We start from the raw sequence: 19,298 nt of genomic DNA on the forward strand, positions 1-19,298 counted from the left end.
ACCACATCTTCTTTATCCATTCATCTGTTGTTGGACATTTGGGCTCTTTCCATACTTTGGCTATTGTCGATAGTGCTGCTATAAACATTGGGGTGCATATGCCCCTTGGAAACAGCATACCTGTACCCCTTGGATAAATACCTAGTAGTGTAATTGGAAGGTGGTTCTATTTTTAACTTTTTTTTTTCAAATGTTTGTTTATTTTTAAGAGCAAGACAAAGCGATAGCAGTGGGGGAGGGAGGGGGTGGGCAGTGGGGAAGGCGCAGAGCAAGAGGAAGGCACAGAATCCGAAGTAGGCTCCAGGCTCTGAGCTGTCAGCAAAGAGCCTGAAGAGGGGCTTGAACTAAAAAACCTGAAATCATGACCTGAGCTGCAGTTGGACGCCCAACCAACTGAGCCACCCAGGCGCCCCCGCCCTTTTTTTTAAATTTTTTGTGGAACCTCCATATTGTTTTCCAGAGTGGCTGCACCAGTTTGCATTCCTACCAGCAGTGCAAAAGAGATCCTTTTTCTCTGCATCCTTGCCAACATCTGTGGTTGTCTGAGTTGTTAATTTTAGCTGTTCTGACTGGTGTGAGGTGGTATGTCATTGTGGTTTTCATTTGTATTTCCCTGATAATGATGTTGAGTATTTTTAACTTTTTTTTTTTTATTTAGAGAGCATGCGTGTGTGTGCAGGGGTGGTTGGAGGGGCAGAGGGAGAGAGAATTTTAAGCAGGCCCCATGCCCAGTGCAGAGCTGGATGCTGGACTTGATCTCATGACACTGAGATCATGACCTGAGTTGAAATCGAGTTGGACGCCTAGCTGCCTGAGCCACCCAGGCATCCCTGTATGTTTCTTTATTTGGATGTTGGCCTTTTTTTTTTTAAAACATAATTTATTGTCAAATTTGTTTCCATACAACACCCAGTGCTCATCCCAACAAGTGCCCTTCTCAAATCCCATCACTCACTTTCCCCTCTCCCTAGCCCCCATCAACCCTCAGTTTGTTCTCTGTAAGATGTTGGTCATTTTGAACTAATTTTCCAATTTTTAATATTTTGTTTAAGTTTTTTTTTTTGGTTCTACTTTTTTTTTTTTTTTTTAATGTTTATTTTTCAGAGAGAGAGAGAGTATGAGCAGGGGAGGGTAGAGAGAAAGGGAGACACAGAATATGAAGGAAATTCCAGGCTCTGAGCTGTCAGCACAGAGCCTGATGTGGGGCTTGAACCCATGAACTTTGAGATCATGATCTGAGCCGAAGTCGGACGCTTAACCGACTGAACCACCCAGGCGCCCCTTTGGTTCTACTTTTTGAGGCAATTCCTTACTTTGTCTTCTGACCCTTCACTTAGATTTTTAAAGTCTATTATGCTTTTCTCTTATGTTCTGTTTTTTATTCTTTATCTTCTGTTTTTATTTCTTGGATGTCTTTATTTCTTTGTTTTTTAGTTGAAGTATAGTTGACATACAAGTTTACATTAGTTTCAGGTGTGCAACATAGTGATTCCACGACTCTCTGTGTTATGCTGTGCTCACCACAAGTGTAGCTGCCATCTGTCACCCTACGGTGCTGTTACACAATCACTGAATATATTCCTTCTGCTGTGCCTTTGTATCCCTGTGACTTATTCCATAACTGGAAGCCTGTATCTCCTACTTCCTCTTCACTCATTTTGCCCATTCCCTCAGGGTCTGTTTTTGCTTGTTTTCTTTGTTCTTCATTTGTTTAGATTCTGCATTTATTTTTATTTTTATTTATTTTTAATTTTTGTTTAACGTTTATTTATTTTTGAGACAGAGAGAGACAGAGCATGAACGGGGGAGGGTCAGAGAGGGGGAGACACAGAATCTGAAACAGGCTCCAGGCTCTGAGCTGTCAGCACAGAGCCCGACGCGGGGCTCGAACTCACGGACCGTGAGATCATGACCTGAGCCGAAGTCGGCTGCTTAACCGACTGAGCCACCCAGGTGCCCCTAGATTCTGCATTTAAACAAAATCATATGGTATTTGTCTTTTTCTGACTTATTTTAGTTAGCCTTATATCCTCTAGGACCATCCTTGTTGTTGCAAATGGCAAGGTCTCATTCTTTTTTTATGGCTCATTCTTTTTCCATGGACACTTGAGTCGCTTCTGTTATCTTGGCTATTATAATATTGCAGTAAACATAAAGGTGTGTATATGTTTTTGGATTAGTGTTTTCATTTTATTTGGGTAAATTCTCAGTAGGGGAATTACTACGTCATATGGTAATCTATTTTTAATTTTTGAGGAACCTCCATTCTGCTTTCCAATGTGGCTGCACCAATTCATACTGCCACCAACAGTGCACGAGGGTTCCCATTACTCCATACATATCCTTGCCAACACTTGTTATTTCTTGTGGTTTTGATACTAGCCATTTTGACTGGTGTAAAATGATTTCTTATTGTGATTTTAATTTACATTTCCTTGATGATGAGTGATGTTGAACATCTTTTATTGTGTTTGTCGTTCAGTCTGTATGTCTTGTTTGGAAGAATGTCTGTTTCAGGTCTTTTGCCCATTTTTAAAAAATATTTTATTTTTAAGTAATGTCTAAACCCAACGTGGGGCTCAAACTCTTGGGATCAAGAGTCACACGCTCCACCAGATGAGCCAGCCAGGCGCCTCAACCTCTGTCCATTTTTAAATTGGATTTTTTGGTGTTAAGTTCTTTTTTTTCATTTAGCATATTTTTTAATTTTTTATTTTTTTAAGTAGGTTCCACACCCAACATGGACCTTGAACTAATGACCCTGAGATTAAGAGTCACATGCTCTTATCGATTAAGCCAGTCAGGCCACCCCCATTCTTTATAGATTTTGCCTATTAATCCCTTATCAAATACATCATTTGCAAATATTTTTTCCCATTCAGTGAGTTGCCTTTTCTTTTCATTTTGTTGAGGGTTTCCTTTGCTGTACAAAAGGGTTTATTTTGATGTAGTCCCAATAATTTATTTTTGTTTTTTTTTTTCACCCTGCCTAAGGAGACCTACCTAGAAAAATGTTTCTATGGTTGATGTCAAAGATATTACTGTCTATGTTTTAGGAGTTTTCTGGTTTCAGGTCTCAAATTTTGATCTAATCCATTTTGAGTTTATTTTTGTTTGTGACTAAAAAGGGGTCCAGTTTTGTTCTTTTGCATGTAGCCGTCCAGTTTTCCCAGCACCGTTTGTTGAAGAGACTGTCTTTCCTCCATTGTATATTCTTGCCTTCTTTGTTGGAGATTACTTGACCATATAAGCGTCGGGTTATTTTTGAGCTCTCTCTTCTGTTCCACTTATCCGTGTGTCTGTTTTTGTGCTGTTGCATACTGTTTTGATTATTATAGCATTGTAATGTATCTTGAACTCTGGGATTGTGTTACCTCCAGCTTTGGTCTTCTCTCTCAAGATTGCTTTGGCTATTTAGTCTTTTGTGGTTTTCCATACAAATTTTAGTTTTATTCTAGTTCTGTGAAAAATGTTGGTATTTTGATAGGGATTATAGCCTGCTTTGGGTAGTATGGATATTTTAACAACATTGCCTCTTCCATTCCATGAGTATGGAATATCTCTTGAATGTTGTATTTTCCTTCATTGTGAAGGTATTAACCAGGTTTTTTTATTTTTGTTTTGTGTCAGTTTTCTGAAGTTTTCTTCTGCTCCTGGGACTCTCTTCCTCAGAAATTCTTTGTATTGTTGTTTTGGCCTGTCCTGTTAGAGACTTTGCTTAAAAATCTGGTGACTCTTGGGAGTGCTTAGGTGGATCAGTTAGTTAAGCAGCTGACTCTTGAGTTAGGCTGAGGTTATGATCTCAAGGTTGTGTGTGAGATTGAGCCGGGTGTTGGGCTCCACGCCCAGCCTGGATCCTGCCTAAGATCTCCATCTTCCACTTTGTCTACCCCTCCCACACTCGTGTGTGCGCACTCTCTCTCTCAGAAAAAATTAATAAAAAAATAAAAGAATTCCTACACTTGATCTTAGCCAAAAGGCTGAGAAGCGATAAAAAATAAATAAAAGAATTCCTTTAAAAAAGTGTGGTGACTCTTAGGCACCTATTTGAGATTGGAAGCTCTGTGTGTGTGGGCAGGGATTGTTGCTGATTGCCTTCATTTTAGGTGATCTAACTGGATTCTTTTATTAGGAGACCACCAGCTGGTTAGTTTATTGAGAGGGAACTCTTTCATCTGGTTGGGATTGACAGACCTGGTTACCAGTATTCTTTGAGCCAGATGTTTGCTGGAATTTCCTATTTACAATTAGATTTTCAGTTAATTCTTCTTTTTCAGTATGGTACCCCTTTCCTCAGCTGTGCTTGGTATCCTCAAATCCAGATTTCCTCATTTACCCTTTCTGCAGTTTCTGAGGATGGGGGTAGTTGAGAAGTAGATTAGAGGGGAGTTTGGTTGTTTTTCAGTATATCCTGTCTCTCCTTTTTAGCTTCACCTGAACGCATTCTTTTTGGATACATACACCAGCAGTGTGCATGTGTGACTCCTACCCCCTAGTGCCTGGTACCTAAAGTTTCTCCAGTTTCTGGTGCTATGTAGTCTAAGATACATTGCTTTTGGGCTTATCTTATTGCAGCAACCTTTTCTGATTTGTTAAGTCATTTACTCCTTGTCTCCTTTCTAGTTTCCAAAATTTTATAGCTGTTGTCTTCTCTTATGTTCTTTTTCTATTTGTGACTTTATGTCCTTTTACCTCACTTACTGGAGTTCTAGGAAGGAGGGTGGAATTAACTACCTGTGCTCATGATGTGGTCTTTTCCCATTTCTTCCAGGGTCTTGTTTTATGTTTTAGTCTGTCCTTTTTACTTGATTTGTTTCCCCTACTCACTTTACAGACATTTTTGAATCTTCCCATGGATTCTGCTTTCCCTTTACATTTTTCCCTTTTCATTTCTTGTCTTTTCTCTTTCCCTAGCGAGCTTCCTGGAAGAATAAAGCTGTAGTTGATACTTCTGCTTCACCTGTCTAGTATAGTCTAGCCTCTTAGTTGTACATAATGATTGAGATACAACTTTGTTGTCATTTTAAGCAGTTGTGTATGAAATCTGTATTTGCTGTAAGACTCTCATCATGGACACTTGTCCATTTCGTCTTTTAGTAATCCTTATATAAAAGTTCGTGTACAAGAAATTCTTTTAATAACTTAGCATCAGGAAAAGTGACTCCCTTGAGGATTTGGTATATTTCCTCCTTTTTGATAGCTCTGGTGATGCACATTCTGTTTTTCTTTTTGTTCTGGCTATCAGGTAGCCCAGAACCAAATCTGGTCTTTAGTTACATCAGTTATATTAATCTGATTATTAGTATGTTTGTTTCTTCCTTCTCCTCCTGTGGGGTTTAGGACTTCACCTCTTATCTCTGTTTCTCTGCGTGTTGATTTCATTCTCTCATACTACAGACTCTCTACTTCATGAGGCTGGAACCATGACTGCTGGCAGCTCTTGGCTCTCATCTTCCCAGCCCCTTCTACCAGAAGAAGGGGCTCTCTTGAAGAATCCTGGGAAGGACTCTGATTGGCCTGTCTTGGATCATGTACCCACCATCCCTGTGGCTGGAGTGGGGAGGGTACTATGAATGGCAACCCTCACTAGAACTACATAGTTGGAGTCAGGGGTAAGAGCAGTTTCCCTAAATCAGGGGGATGACCTTCATACTGGCTTTCAATGTTCATTCTTCTATTTTTTGTTGTTATAATACAGGTTGTTAATGTGTGCACTGCCTCAGATCCTTTTCTGAAAAAAATTTGAGTGTAAAGAAATAAGTGCATAAGATATCACAAACTCCTGTTCATTCACCTTTGATATTATTACATTTGGCTCTAAGTCTGCCGTTGTTGATTATGCTGTTAACTTCAAATGGGCAAATCCAACATTTTTTCAGTTTTCATTCTCTTTGATCCACTTGTCAGCATTTAAAACTGATCACTCAGTTGCTCTGTGATCACTAGTGTCATTGTAAAAACCGATCACTCCATTGCAACTCTCTCTTCTCATGACTTTTGGGAAGCTGCTTTCTTCTAACCTCTTTAAACATATTGCCTTTTGGTTTCCTGTTTGGCGTTACTTCCTTCCTTCCTTCCTTTAAAATTTAAGTTACATGATTGCTTTTCTGGCTTGTTTGTTTGATTATCTTAACTCTGTGAAAAATTATGATGTATGCTTGGGGATCTAAGTATTAATAATATCACCTGAATAATTTTTTTCTAGTCTTCAGATCCATATTTGCAATTACCTTCTGGATATCTGTATCTAGGTATCCTAGGCATCTTAAATTTGATTTCTCAGGGTGTCTGGGTGGCCCAGTCGGTCAAGTGGCCGACTTCAGCTCAGGTCATGATCTTGCAATCTGTGGGTTCGACCCCTGCGTCGGGCTCTGTGCTGACGGCTCAGAGCCTAGAGCCTGCTTCCGATTCTGTGTTTCCCTCTCTCTCTGCCCCTCCCCTGCTTGCTCTCTGTCTCTCTCTCAAAAGTAATAAACATTAAAAAATTTTTTTAAATTTGATTTCTTTACCTCTCTAGTCATTGGCATAATTTAAGCTTTAATTTTTTTTTTTTTTGTCTAGAGAATTGCAATAGCTTGAATTAACTTAGTTTTTGGTAAGGTGATACATTGACATGGTTCAAAAATATAAAAAGATAAATAGTGGGGGCACTTGGTTGTGTCAGTCCATGGAACATGCGACTCTTGATCTCTTGAGATCATGACCTGAGCTGAAGTTGGATGCTCAACCAACTGAGCCACCCAGGCACCCCTCCTGTAGTGTATCTTAACTGTTGGTGGAGGGAAACTTTTTTTCCCTTGTCCATAGTATTTTTACTATAAGTATTGTATTTCTCACTGACCCCTTTTTAAAATAATTTTTTAAAATGCTTATTTTTTGGGGGGGGGGGGGAGAGAGCACTCGTACACACGTGCATGCGCAACTTGGGGAGGGACAGAGAGAGAGGGAGACGCAGAATCTGAAGCAGGCTCTAGGCTCTGAGCTGTCAGCACAGAACCTGATGCCGGGCTTGAACTCATGGACGCCAAGATCATGACCTGAGCTGAAGTCAGACACTTAACTGACTGAGCCACTCAGGTGCCCATCTTTTGGCACTTTTATGTAGTTTTCAGCCTACAAGTTCTATACACATTTTGTGGATTTATACCTAAGTATTTAATTTTTGGGGAAGCAGAAGTAGTATTGAATGCTTAATTTTGGTGTCATGGCATGGTAGTAACAATTGATTTTTACCTTAGATTTTGCAACCTTGCTGAATTCTTATATGAATTACAGGAGTTTTATTATAGATTCCTTGGGATTTTCTTTGTAGGGTTATTATTATTTCTTCCTTCTCAATTTGTACACCTTTAGTGAAATTTCTGGCTAGAAATCTCAGCATGGTTTGGATTTAAGATTTAAGACCTTTGGGGAAAGGATTGATTCCATGATGAAAACCACTAAGTAGGCTTTTTTGTAGATGATGAAAACCACTGTAGGGTTTTTGTAGATGTCTGTATGAAGTTGAGGAAGTTACCTGCGTTGTATTCCTATTTTTCTTATGTATGTGTGTATGTATTTATTTAAAAATTTTTAATCTTTATTTTTGAGGGAGAGAGAGACAGAGCACGAGCAAGGGAGGAACAGAGAGAGAGGGAGACACAGAATCTGAAGCAGGCTCCAGGCTCTGAGCTGTCAGCACAGAGCCTGACGCAGGGTTTGAACTCACTAACCATGAGCTTATGACCTGAGCCCAACCCACTGAGCCACCCAGGCGCCCCATTCTTATGTATTTATTTTAAAAAGTCACGGATGGGTGTTGAATTTTGTTAGGTGCTTTTTCTGGCATTAATTGATGTACTTTTTTTTTTTTAAACCTGTTAATATGGTAGATTACGTTCATTGATTTTGAATATTTAACTTAAGTGGAGTAAGCCCCGCTCGATATGGCACATAACTCTTTTTATGTGTTACAGGATTCTATTTATATTTTGTTAAGGATTTTTGCATCTCTCTAGTCATGAGAGATACTGGTCTATAGTTTTTCTTTTCATGTTCTATATGGTTTTGGTATTGGAGTAATACTAGCTTTGTAGAATGAGTTGGGAGAAATGCTGCTTTTTCTGTTTCCTGGAAGAGATTGTGTAGAATTGGTGTTAATTCTTTAGATGGTTGGTACAGTTGTCCTGAAACTACCTGGACCTTCATATTTCTTTTTTGGTAGTTTTTAAGGTACAAATTAAAATTTAAAAATAGTGACAGGGCTAGGGTTTCTGGCTGGCTCATTTGGAAGAGCATATGACTCTTGATTTTGGGGTCATGAGTTCAAGCCCCATATTGGGTGTAGAGATTACTAAAAACCAAAAAAACCCCACAAAAAACCCCAAAAAACTTAAAATAGTTACAGGGTTATTCACATTACCAGTTTCATAATTGGTGAGTCAGAGTAGTTTGTGTTTTTCAAGGAAGGGATCCATCTTATCTAAGTTGTCAGTTATGCATGTGAAGTTGTTCATGGTATTCCCCGATTATCTTTTTGTTGTCTGCAGGTTCTGTGCTGATATCCCGGTTTCATTTCTGATACTGATTTGTCTTCTTTCCTTTTCTTTGTCAGCGTTGCTAGAGGTTTATCAATTTTATTGATCTTTTCAGAGAAGCAGCTCCTTCCTTGTTTTGTTGATTTTTCTTTTTTTTTTTTTTCTAGTTTAAATTTTACTGACTTCTACTCTTTATTTTTAATTGCTGTCTGCTTGTTTTGGGTTTATTTTGTTCTTTTTTTAGTTTTCTGTGGTAGAAGCTTCGATTATTGATTTGAGACTCTGACTTTTCTGTGCATGGTTATAAATTTCCCTTTTATTACTGGTTTAGTATGTCCCACAGGTTTTAGGATTTTCACTGAGTTTTTTTTTTTCATTTTCTTCACAACTTCCTCTTTCAATATTGTGTCACTTTCTTGCCTCTGTGGTTTCTTTTGTTATTAATTTATTTAAAACATTTTTAATGTTTATTTATTTTTGAGAGAGAGAGAGCACGTGAGCGCTCGCACAAGTAGGGGAGGGGCAGAGACAGAGGGAAACACAGAATGCAAAGCAGGCTCTAGGGTCTGAGCTGTCAGCACTGAGCCTGATGTGGGGCTCAAATCCACGAACCATGAGATCACGACCTGAGACAAAGTCAGATGCTTAACCTGAGCCACCCAGGCACCCCAGGCCTCTGATTTCTGATGAGAAATTTGCTCCCAAGTTAATTTTATTGTATAAAGAAAGTGTTTTTCTCTGACTTCTTTTCAAGATATCTTCCTTGTTTTTAGATTTTAGAAGTTTAATCAGGATGTGTTTAGGGGTAGTTGCCTTTTGAATTATCCCTTTTGAGATTTGCTCAGCTTCTTGATTCTGTAGTTTTATATCTTACCAAAACGGAACATTTTCAACCATTCTTTTTTTTTAATGTTTTATTTATTTTTGAGAGAAAGAGCTTGAGTGGGGGGGAAGGGCAAGAGAGAGGGGGACAGAGGATCTGAAGCAGACTCTGAGATGACAGCAGAGAGCCCGGTGTGGGGTTTGAACTCATGAACTATGAGATCGTGACCTGAGCCAAAGTCATATGCTCAGCCACCTGTGTGCCCCCAGTCATTCTTTGAGTACTTTTTCTTTTTTCTGCTTTTAAAAAAATTTTTAATGTTTATTTTTGGGAGAGAGATGGGGGGGCAGAGAAAGAGGGAGACACAGAATCCGAAGCAGGCTCCAGGCTCTGAGCTGTCAGCACAGAGCTCGACCTGGGGCTCAAACCCATGAACTGTGAGATCATGACCTGAGCCAAAGTTGGATGCTCAACTGACTGAGTCAGTCCCGCTTTATATCTCCTTTTCTTCTTGAGACTGATGACATAAATGTTAAGAATTTTTGTTATGGTCCCAGAGGTCTTTGAGGATCTGTTCATTTTTATTTCTTCACACTCTTCCCTGTTGTTTATTTTGAATAATTTTGATTGTTATATCATCTAGCTCATGGATTCTTTTACTCTCTTTCCTTGGTTCTGCTATTGAAGTCACATACTGAGCTTTTAATTTTGTTTATTGTACTTTTCAGTTCTAAAATTTTCCATTTGGTTCTTTATATTTTAGATTTTTGCTGAGGCTTTTTATATTTCATTTCTGTGTTTGTAATTGCTCATGGAATCATTTATTTATATTTTTTAAGTTTATATATTAGAGAATGCAAGCAGGGAAGGGGAAGAGGGAGGGGGAGAGAGAATCCCAAGCAGGCTCCGCATTGTCAGTGTAGGGCCTGATGTGAGGCTTGACCCAAGAACCGTGAGATCATGACCTGAGCCAAGATCAAGAGTCAGATGCTTAACTGACTGAGCCATCTAGGTGCCCCTGGAATCATTTTTTAAAAAAAGATTTAATTTAATCTCTACACCCAGTGTGGGGCTTGAATTTATAATCCTGAGATCAAGAGTTGTATGCTGTACCGGCTGAGCCAGCCAGGCATTCCTCATTTAGTCATTTTTATTATGGGTGCTTTAAAATCTTCATCAGGGAGCACCTGGGTGGCTCAGTTGGTTAAGTGTCCGACTTTGGCTCAGGTCATGATCTCATGATTTGTGGGTTCAAGCCCCACATTGGGCTCTGTGCTGACAGCTCAGAGTCTGGAGCCTGCTTTGGATTCTGTATGTCCCTCTCTCTCTGCCTCTCCCCTGCTTGCACTCTGTCTTTCTCTTTCGCTTTCAAAAATAAATAAACGTTAAACATTTTTTTTTTTTTGTTTTTAAATCTTTATCAGAAGATTCTAACATCCTGGAGTGCCTGAGCGGCTCAGTTGGTTGAGTATCCATCCATCTTCGGCTCAGGTCATGATCTCATGGTTGGTGAGTTTGAGCCCCACATTGGGCTCACTGCTGCCAGTGCAGAGCCTGCTTCAGATCCTCTGTCCCTCTCTTCTCTTTGACCCACCCCTACTCATGCTGTCTCTCTTAAGAAGAATTAAAAAAAAGGATAATTGTAACCTCTGTCAGATGTTAAAATTACAAATATCTACGTGTTGACATCTGTTGATTGTCTTTTTCATTCAATTTGAGATCTTCTGGTTTTTGTTACGACAAATGATTTTATTTATTTTGAGAGAGAGAGAGAGAGCGCGAGCATGGGAGGGGCAGAGAGAGAGGGAGAGAGAATCCCAAGTTGACTCTACACTGCCAGCATGGAGCCTGATGTGGGGCTCAAACCCACAAACCATGAGATCATGACCTCAGCTGAAATCAAGAGTTGGATCCTTAACCAACTGAGCCACCCAGGTGCCCCTATGACAAATGATTGAAACCTGAACGTTTTTGTGTTATGTTATGGGACTTTGCATCTTACACAAACCTGTTTTAGCTGGCTTTTTCTGACACTTGTCTGATTTGAGGAGTTGTGGTTGGCATCTCCTTAGGCCAGATATGGGATGAAGTTCACATTCCCTCTTGGGCCTTTGTTGACATTTGAGGGAGGCTGCTTGTTAATGCTAAGCAGAGGTGCGTATGATGGTGCTCTACCTGATCGCCACAATGGATATGGCTTCATTTACCACTGTGTGTTGGTGAAACTCCTAACTCCTTGCTAGATGTTCTGACACCACCCCAGGGACAGGATTAGTTTCCTTGTTACTGCCAGATGGAGGTGAAAGTCCAGGCTTCCCTTGTTGTCTCCATTGACACAGTGGGGGGACATGCTCATTACCAGCCAGTGAGGTTGAGAATTCTGGTTCCCTGTTTGTTCTGCTCTTACACTACCCCAGGGGTAGTCTTGGAATGACTCATAATCTCACAAGAGTGGATGTCTAGGTTCCTTGCTTGACCATTGCAGGAGTGGGTAGGATCAGCTTTTTCTGTGGTGATGTGCTGGAGTAGAGCAGCACTGTCTAAAAGTTTTCTTTTCCTAGCTAATATGAGCCCTTCCTGGTTGTTTGTCTAGCAAGAGAGAGGAGTCCTTTCATTTGAGCTTTTTTTGGGGGTGGGGGTGGGGGTCTGTTCTGTGCTTGTCGGTGCTTCTGGGTTGCTGACTTCTTCCAATCAAAGAGTGGGATATATTAGGCAAAAAGAAAACCTGTGGAACCTCAGTGCCATGTTATTCCTTGAGTCCTGTGGTTTCTAGCTAATTTGCCTTCTTAACATTTTTCAGAATGTATTTGTTTCATTTATAGTGTCTACAGTTTTTGTTTGTATTGCCTAAGAGGGAAAAGTACATCTCCATCATCCAGTAAATGGAGGAAGTGTAGCCTTTGATTTCAATGAGTTGGCTCTGTTGTTTTTGATTTATATTTCATTGATTTCTGCTCTGATCCTTATTTCTTCTTTTTTGTCCTTTAATTTCTTGAGGTACAAGGTGAAGTCATTGATTTGAGATTTCTAACAGGTATTTAGTGCTGTAACTTTTCCCCTCAATTATTGCTTTAACTGCCCTACACAGATTTTGGTAAGTTTTGTTTTCATTTTCATTCATTTAAAAATAGATTCAATTTTCTCTTTTGGTTTCTTTTTTGACTTACTCGTCAGAGAAAATTCTTTGTATTACTTGAAACCTTTAAAATTTATCAGTAGTTGTTTCATGGCCTGAATATAGATCTGTCTTGGTGAATCTTACATATGTCCTTGAATATTTTGCTAGTTTGTGTAGAGTATCCTGTCGATGTCACTTAATGTCAGTTTGTTTGATGGTGTTCTTCTGGTTGATAATGTTGTTCAAAGTTACTATATTCTTACTGATTTTCTGTTTACTGGTTCTATCAATTGAGAGAGGTTTGTTGAAATCTCCATATATAATTGTGGATTTTCCCATTTCTTTTTGTAGTTCTGTTATTATTACATCATGTAGTTGGAAGCTGTTACTAGATGAATAAATGTTTAGGATTTTGATATTGTCTTAATGAGTTAAAGCCTTTATCTTTGTAAAATGATCCTCTTTTTTCCTGATACTGTTGATTTTTTTATGTCTTTTTATGGAAGTGTAATTAACATAGTGTTACATTAGTTTCAGGGGTACAATATTATTCAACAATTCTATACATTTCTTAGTGCTCATCAACATAATCATTAATCTAATCACCTTTATTATTGTTCTTCTTGTCTATTTTACCCACTTACACTTTACTGTTTTCCATTTTACTCCCCATTCCCCACCTTCCCTTCTGGCAGCCCCCAGTTCTTTGTATTTATGGGTCTGTTTCTGTTTTGTTTGTTCACTTATTGTTTTCTTTTTTAGATTCCACACATAAGCTAAATCATATGGAATTTGTCTTTCCCTGGCTGACTTATTTTAGCATTATACTCTCTAGATTCATTCATGTTGTTGCAAATGGAAAGATTTTATTCTTTTTTTTTTTAATGGCTGAGTAATACTCCATTACCTACACATACATGCACACCTTCTTTATTCATCTATCCATAGACACTTTGGTTGCTTCCATATGTTGGCTATTGTAAATAATACTGCAGTAAACATAGAAGTACGTGTATCTTTTTGAATTAGTATTTTTGTTTTATTTGGGTAAATATTCAAGTGGAATTACTGGATTATATGATACTTCTACTTTTAATTTTTTGAGGGATCACTATACTATTTTACATAATGGCTGCATCCGTTGCGTTTCCACCAACAGTGCATGAGGCTTTCTTTTTCTGTATGTCTCCTTTGGAGAAATGTACATTCAGGGCTTTTGCCCACTTTTTAATCAGGTTTTTTTTTTGTGTGTGTGTTGAGTTGTGTAAGTTCTTTGTATTTTATTTTATTTTATTTTTATTTTTTAACATTTATTTATTTTTGAGACAGAGAGAGAGAGAGCATGAACAGGGGAGGGGCAGAGAGAGAGGGAGACACAGAATCTGAAACGGGCTCCAGGCTCTGAGCTGTCAGTACAGAGCCCGACGCGGGGCTCAAACTCACGGACCGCGAGATCATGACCTGAGTCGAAGTCGGCCGCTCAAACGACTGAGCCACCCAGGCGCCCCTCTTTGTATATTTTGAATATTTACCCCTTATCAGATTTATCATGTACAAACATTGTCCCCGTTCAGTGGATTGCTTTTAGTTGAGGATATCCTTAGCTGTGCGAAAGCATTTTATTTTGATGTAGTCCCAAAGTTTATCCTTGCTTTTATTTATGTGCCTGAGGAGACATATCTAGAAAAATTTTTCTATGGCTGATGTCAAAGATATTACTGCCTATGTTTTCTTCTAAGAGTTTTCTGGTTTCAGGTCTTATATTTAGATTTTCAATCTATTTTGAGTTTTTTTGTGCGTGGGTGACTAAGAAAGTGGTCCAGTTTTGTTCTTTTATTTATTTATTTATTTTTTTAAAATGTGTGCTTACTTAGAGTGTGAGCAGGGGAGGGGCGGGGGTGGGGGGGGGGGGGACACAGAATCTGAAGCAGGCTCCAGGCTCTGAGCTGTCAGCACAGAGCCCGACGTGGGGCTTGGACCCACAAACTGTGAGGTCATGACCTGAGCTGAAGTCGGACGCTTAACCGACTGAGCCACCCAGAGCCCCCTCTCTACTTTGTTGTTGATGTATAGAAATGCAACAGAGTTCTGTATATTACTCTATTATTCTTTTATCTTGTGATTTTACTGAATTCATTTACAGTATAATAAAATGATGGAGTCTCTAGAGTTTTGTATGTATAGTATCATGTCATCTGCAAACAGTGGCAGTTTTACTTCTTCCTTACCAGTTTGGATACTTTTCGTTTCTTTTTCTTGTCTGATTGCTGCAGCCAGGACTTTGGTACTGTGTTGAATAAAATGGTCAGAGTGAACATCCTTGTCTCCTCCCTGATCTTAACAGGAAAAGCTTTTTTTAAATTTGCACTGTTGACTATGATGTTGGCTGTGGGTTTTTCATATATGGCCTTTATTATGTTGAGAAATGTTCCTTCTATACCTACTTTGTTGAGGGTTTTTATCATGAATACATGTTGTACTTTGTCAAATGCCTTTTCTGCATCTATTGACATCATATCATTTTTATCCTTTCTCCTATTAATGTGATGTATCATGTTGATTCATTTGCAAATATTGAACTATACTTGTATCCTAGGAAAAAAATCCCACTTGATTGTGGTGAATGATTCTTATTGATTATTGTGGGATTCCGTTGGTAATATTTTGTTGAGAATTTTTGCATCTATATTAGATAGGATTGTAGTTCTCTTTTCTTGTAGTGTCTTTATCTGGTTTTTGTATCAGGTTAATGCTGGCCTTGTAAAATAAATTTCAAAGCTTCTTCCTTTTTTTTTTTTTTTTTGGTAATAGTTTGAGAAGACTAGGTATTAACTCTTCTTTAAATGTTTGGTAGAATTCACCTTTGTTAAACCCACTATCTTTGTGAAATAAGCCTCCTTTTTCTGATAATATTGATTAAAATTTTTTTTTTAATGTTTATTTTATTTTTGAGAGAGAGACAGACCACGAGCAGGGGAGGGGCAGAGAGAGAGAGGGAGGCACAGAACCCGAAGCAGGCTCCAGGCTCTGAGCTGTCAGCACAGAGCCTGACGTGGGGCTCGAACCCATGAACCGTGAGATCATGACCTGAGTTGAAGTCAGATGCTCAGCTGACTGAGCCACCCAGGCATCCCAATAATATTGATTTTTAAATCTACTTTAAGTGATATTAATATAACCATTTTTACTTTTTTTGATACTCCATGATGTAATATGAACTGTTTCTCTGGCTGCTTTAAAGATGCTTAAAAGTATATTATATATAAAGATTTTTGCCAATTGTAATTATATGTTTTAGTTTTCATTTCTTTCTTTCTTTGGATATATTGACACATGGTTTACATTTCATTATGTTTCTATTGCTTGGTGTTTAAAGAGTGCTTTTGTTCTGTGTGCTTATAATACCATTAAGAATGGCAAATTGTTGACATTTTTCCTGATTTTTTTCACCTGCATTATCTCCTTGTTAGTGGCTCCAAATTCAAGTATATTTGGCCTTTTGAAGTTATCTTACAGCTAACTTAAACTCTCTTCATTTATTTTTAAGTAAACTCTACTCTTGGGGCTCAAACTCACGACCCCAAGATCAAGTGTCATGTGCTCCATTTACTGAGCCAGCCAGGTGCCCCATACTCTGTTAATTTTTTAAAGTATTTTTTCTATGTGTTTCATTTTAGTTATTAGCTATTACTTGATTTCTTGTGCTGTAAATCTTATACAATATATTTTTCATCTTTTTTTTTTTTCAGTATTATTTTTCATCTTAGACCTTGGTCATTTTCATCACTAGAAGTTCAAATTTTTAAAAACTCTTATTCATATTTCTACTTAACATGTTCAGTGTTTTTGCCAGCTTTTTGAACAGTGAGTGTATTCACTATAATTGTTTTATAAGATTTGTGTACTAAATTTGTTATGTGTCATTTCAAGATTGGTTTGACTGGTACTTGTTTCATTATTGGATGTAATTTGTTGCTTCTGTGTGTATGTCTTGTAAGTTTGTATTGATTTTTAATCATTGTGAATTTTATCTTGTTTTGTTCTCTATTTTAGTATGCCTAAAAATACTTTTTGTACTTTGTTCTGTGACATGGTTATTAGAAAAGTTTGTCCCTTTTGGGTCTTGGTTTTATGTTTTGTTTAGATAGACCAGAGCTCAGTTTAGTCTAAGGGTTAACTTTTCCCACTTTCGGAGGCATAATCCTTCTTAGTACTTTGATGCAGTATTAATTATTGGGTGTTTTATTCTGACTTTCCGAAACAAGCATTATTTGCATCCTTCTGTGAGTTCTGGTGCTGGGGTTATTTCTGATTCAACTGGTGGTTCTCTACTTGGCCTTGAATAGTTCTCTCACATGCACGTACTGATTACTCAGTATTTTCTAGGACAGGCCTCCATAGATCTCTTCCTTTTTCTTTTTTTCTAGCTCTCTCCTCAGTGCCAGTATTCCTTTTGAGTTCTAACTGCCTTGGCTTTCTTGGACGCCCAACATTATTTCTTCAACTTGGGGAGACCACATGCCCTGCCTGGGTTCCTTCTGCCTGTTCATGGCCTGGAAACTCAAGGCAGTAGGCTGGGCAAATGTATGGCCTCTCTTGTTGTTTGTTTTTTGTTTCCCAGGATCACTGTCTTTCATTACTTTTCCAAAATCTTCAGTGCTGTTGTTTCATATACATTTTGTTAGGTTTTTGTTATCTTATGCAAAAGGTTGAAGTTGGTCCCTTTTACTCAGTCCCGACTAGAAGTGATATTATTATGGTTTTATTGTACATTTTCATAATGACTAGTGATGTTGAGCACATTTTAATTTGCTTGTTGACCATTTGTGTGTTTTCCCTTGTGAAGAGTTTGGTAAAATTTTCCTCCCCCCCCCCCCCCCCCCCTTTTAATTCTGTCTTTTTAAAGATCCTTACATGTCCTGGATACTAGTCTTTTGTTAGATAAATGTTTTTGTAAGTACTTTCTCCAAGTCTGTGTTTTTTTCCCTCCTTTCCTTTTCTTTTTTAATGTTTATTTATTTCTGAGACAGCATGAACAGGGGAGGGACAGAGAAAGGGGCAGACACAGAATCCAAAGCAAGCTCCAGGCTCCAAGCTGTCAGCACAGAACCCGATGCCGGGCTCTAACCCGTGAACCATGAGATCATGACCTGAGCTGAAGTTGGACGCTCAACTGACTGAGCCAACCCAGGCACCCCATCTCATTTACTTAACTGTGCTTTTGACGAGCAGAAATATTTGTCTGATGAAGTCCGTCAGTTGTCTTCATTGTCTACTATGAGCTAAGACACTTTTGCCTAACCCTGAAATCATGAAGGTCATTTGCTTTGTTTCATCTAAAACTTTGTTTTTGTTAATTCATACTTAGGTCTGTAATGTATCTCAAGTTAAGTTTTGTAGGGTCTGTTGTTTGCATCTGGATAACCAGTTGTTTCTGCCCCATGTGTTGAAAAGAGTCCCCTTTCCTTACTGAACTGCTTTGGTGAAACAGCACTTGGCTGCATAAGTGGGCTATTGCAGGGGTCTTCATTCGGCTCCATTGATATATTTGTCTGTCTTTATATCATTGTAATACTAGTTTGATTATTTGTACTTTATAGTAAGTCTTGAAGTTAGATTTGCAAGTCCTTCAACCTTTTTCATCCTTATCAAGATTGCTTTGCATATTTTAAGTCTTAAGCACTTTATATAAATTACAATATTAGCTTTTCTGTTTCTTCCAAAAGGTTGATAGGGTTATGATTATCATTGCTTTCAATCTGTAGGTCAGTTTGAGGAGAACTGACATGTTAACATGTTGAGTCTTCCTATTAAAAAAAATATTTTTAGTGTTTATTTTTGAGAGAGAGAGACAGAGCGTGAGTGGGAGAGTGACAGAGTGCGGGAGGGCAGAATCTGAAGCAGGCTTCAGGCTCTGAAGGTGTCAGCACAGAACCTGACACGGGGTTCGAACTCATGAACTGTGAGATCATGACCTGGGCTGAAGTTGGACACTTATCCCACTGAATCACCTGGGTGCCACAAGTCTTCCTTTTAATTACAAGGTATATCTCCATTTATTTAGATCATCTTTGTTTTTTTTTTTTTTTCTTCCCTACATTTTGTAGTTTTCAGTCTTTGGTCTTGCATGTCTTTTGTTTTACTTTTATTTATTAAAAAACATTTTTTTAAAGTTTATTTATTTATGTTTGAGAGGGAGAGAGACAGAGCATGAGCAGAAGGGCAGAGAGAGGGAGACCGAGAACTGAAGCAGGCTCCAGGCTCTGAGCTGTTAACTTAGAACCAGAAGAGGGGCTCAAACTCACCCCAAGATCATGACCTTAGCCGAAGTCAGTCGCTCAACCGACTGAGCCTCCCAGGCACCCCTGCATATAGATTAGAATTTTAATATATCAGTTTTGTAAAGCTATTCCTTTTAGCATTTATTTCTTTAGCAATTTCAATATCTTCTTTCCTTACCTTTTTATCGTGTATTTATATAGTGTACCACTTACAGTTAATACTATGTCACTTCTTGAATGTGTAGAAATCTTGCAACCATAGAGATTGTTTGATGTACCCTTTGTCTGCTGTCAGTTATGCTCTTGTTATATGTGTTAGATCTATACGTTATAACCTCCAGAAAACAGTATTATAATTTTTGCTTTCAATAATCATTTGTAGTTTTGAGAATTTAAGAACTAAAATTTTTTATATTCTCCAGATATTTACCATTTGTGGTCCTCTTCTTTACTTCCTAAAGATTTATATTTTCATCTAGTACCATTTCCTTTTATTATGAAGAACTTCTTCTATTAGCCTTTGTTGTAGTCCATGTCTCCTGGTGATGGATTCTGTTTAC

At 38.4% G+C, this 19,298-nt stretch overlaps 1 protein-coding gene and 1 pseudogene across 16 annotated transcripts in view; one reads left to right on the forward strand and one right to left on the reverse strand.

Annotated features, from left to right (window-relative positions):
- MLLT10 (MLLT10 histone lysine methyltransferase DOT1L cofactor) overlaps nt 1-19,298 on the forward strand; it is a 237,176-nt gene that overhangs the window by 17,431 nt on the left and 200,447 nt on the right. Inside the window, exon 1 of one of the 16 annotated variants that reach the window (XM_078450370.2) lies at nt 5,431-5,612. The exons of the other annotated variants lie outside the window; for them this stretch is intronic. The gene's annotated coding sequence lies outside the window, so the exon portion shown is untranslated. Of the gene's footprint in view, nt 1-5,430; nt 5,613-19,298 lie in introns of those variants that run through there. 16 annotated transcript variants of the gene reach the window in all.
- LOC132660534 (U2 spliceosomal RNA) lies at nt 3,903-3,992 on the reverse strand (annotated as a pseudogene).

This window comes from Panthera onca, chromosome B4, assembly GCF_046562875.1.
Source record: "Panthera onca isolate mPanOnc1 chromosome B4, mPanOnc1 haplotype 2, whole genome shotgun sequence".
Classification (NCBI taxonomy): domain Eukaryota; kingdom Metazoa; phylum Chordata; class Mammalia; order Carnivora; family Felidae; genus Panthera; species Panthera onca.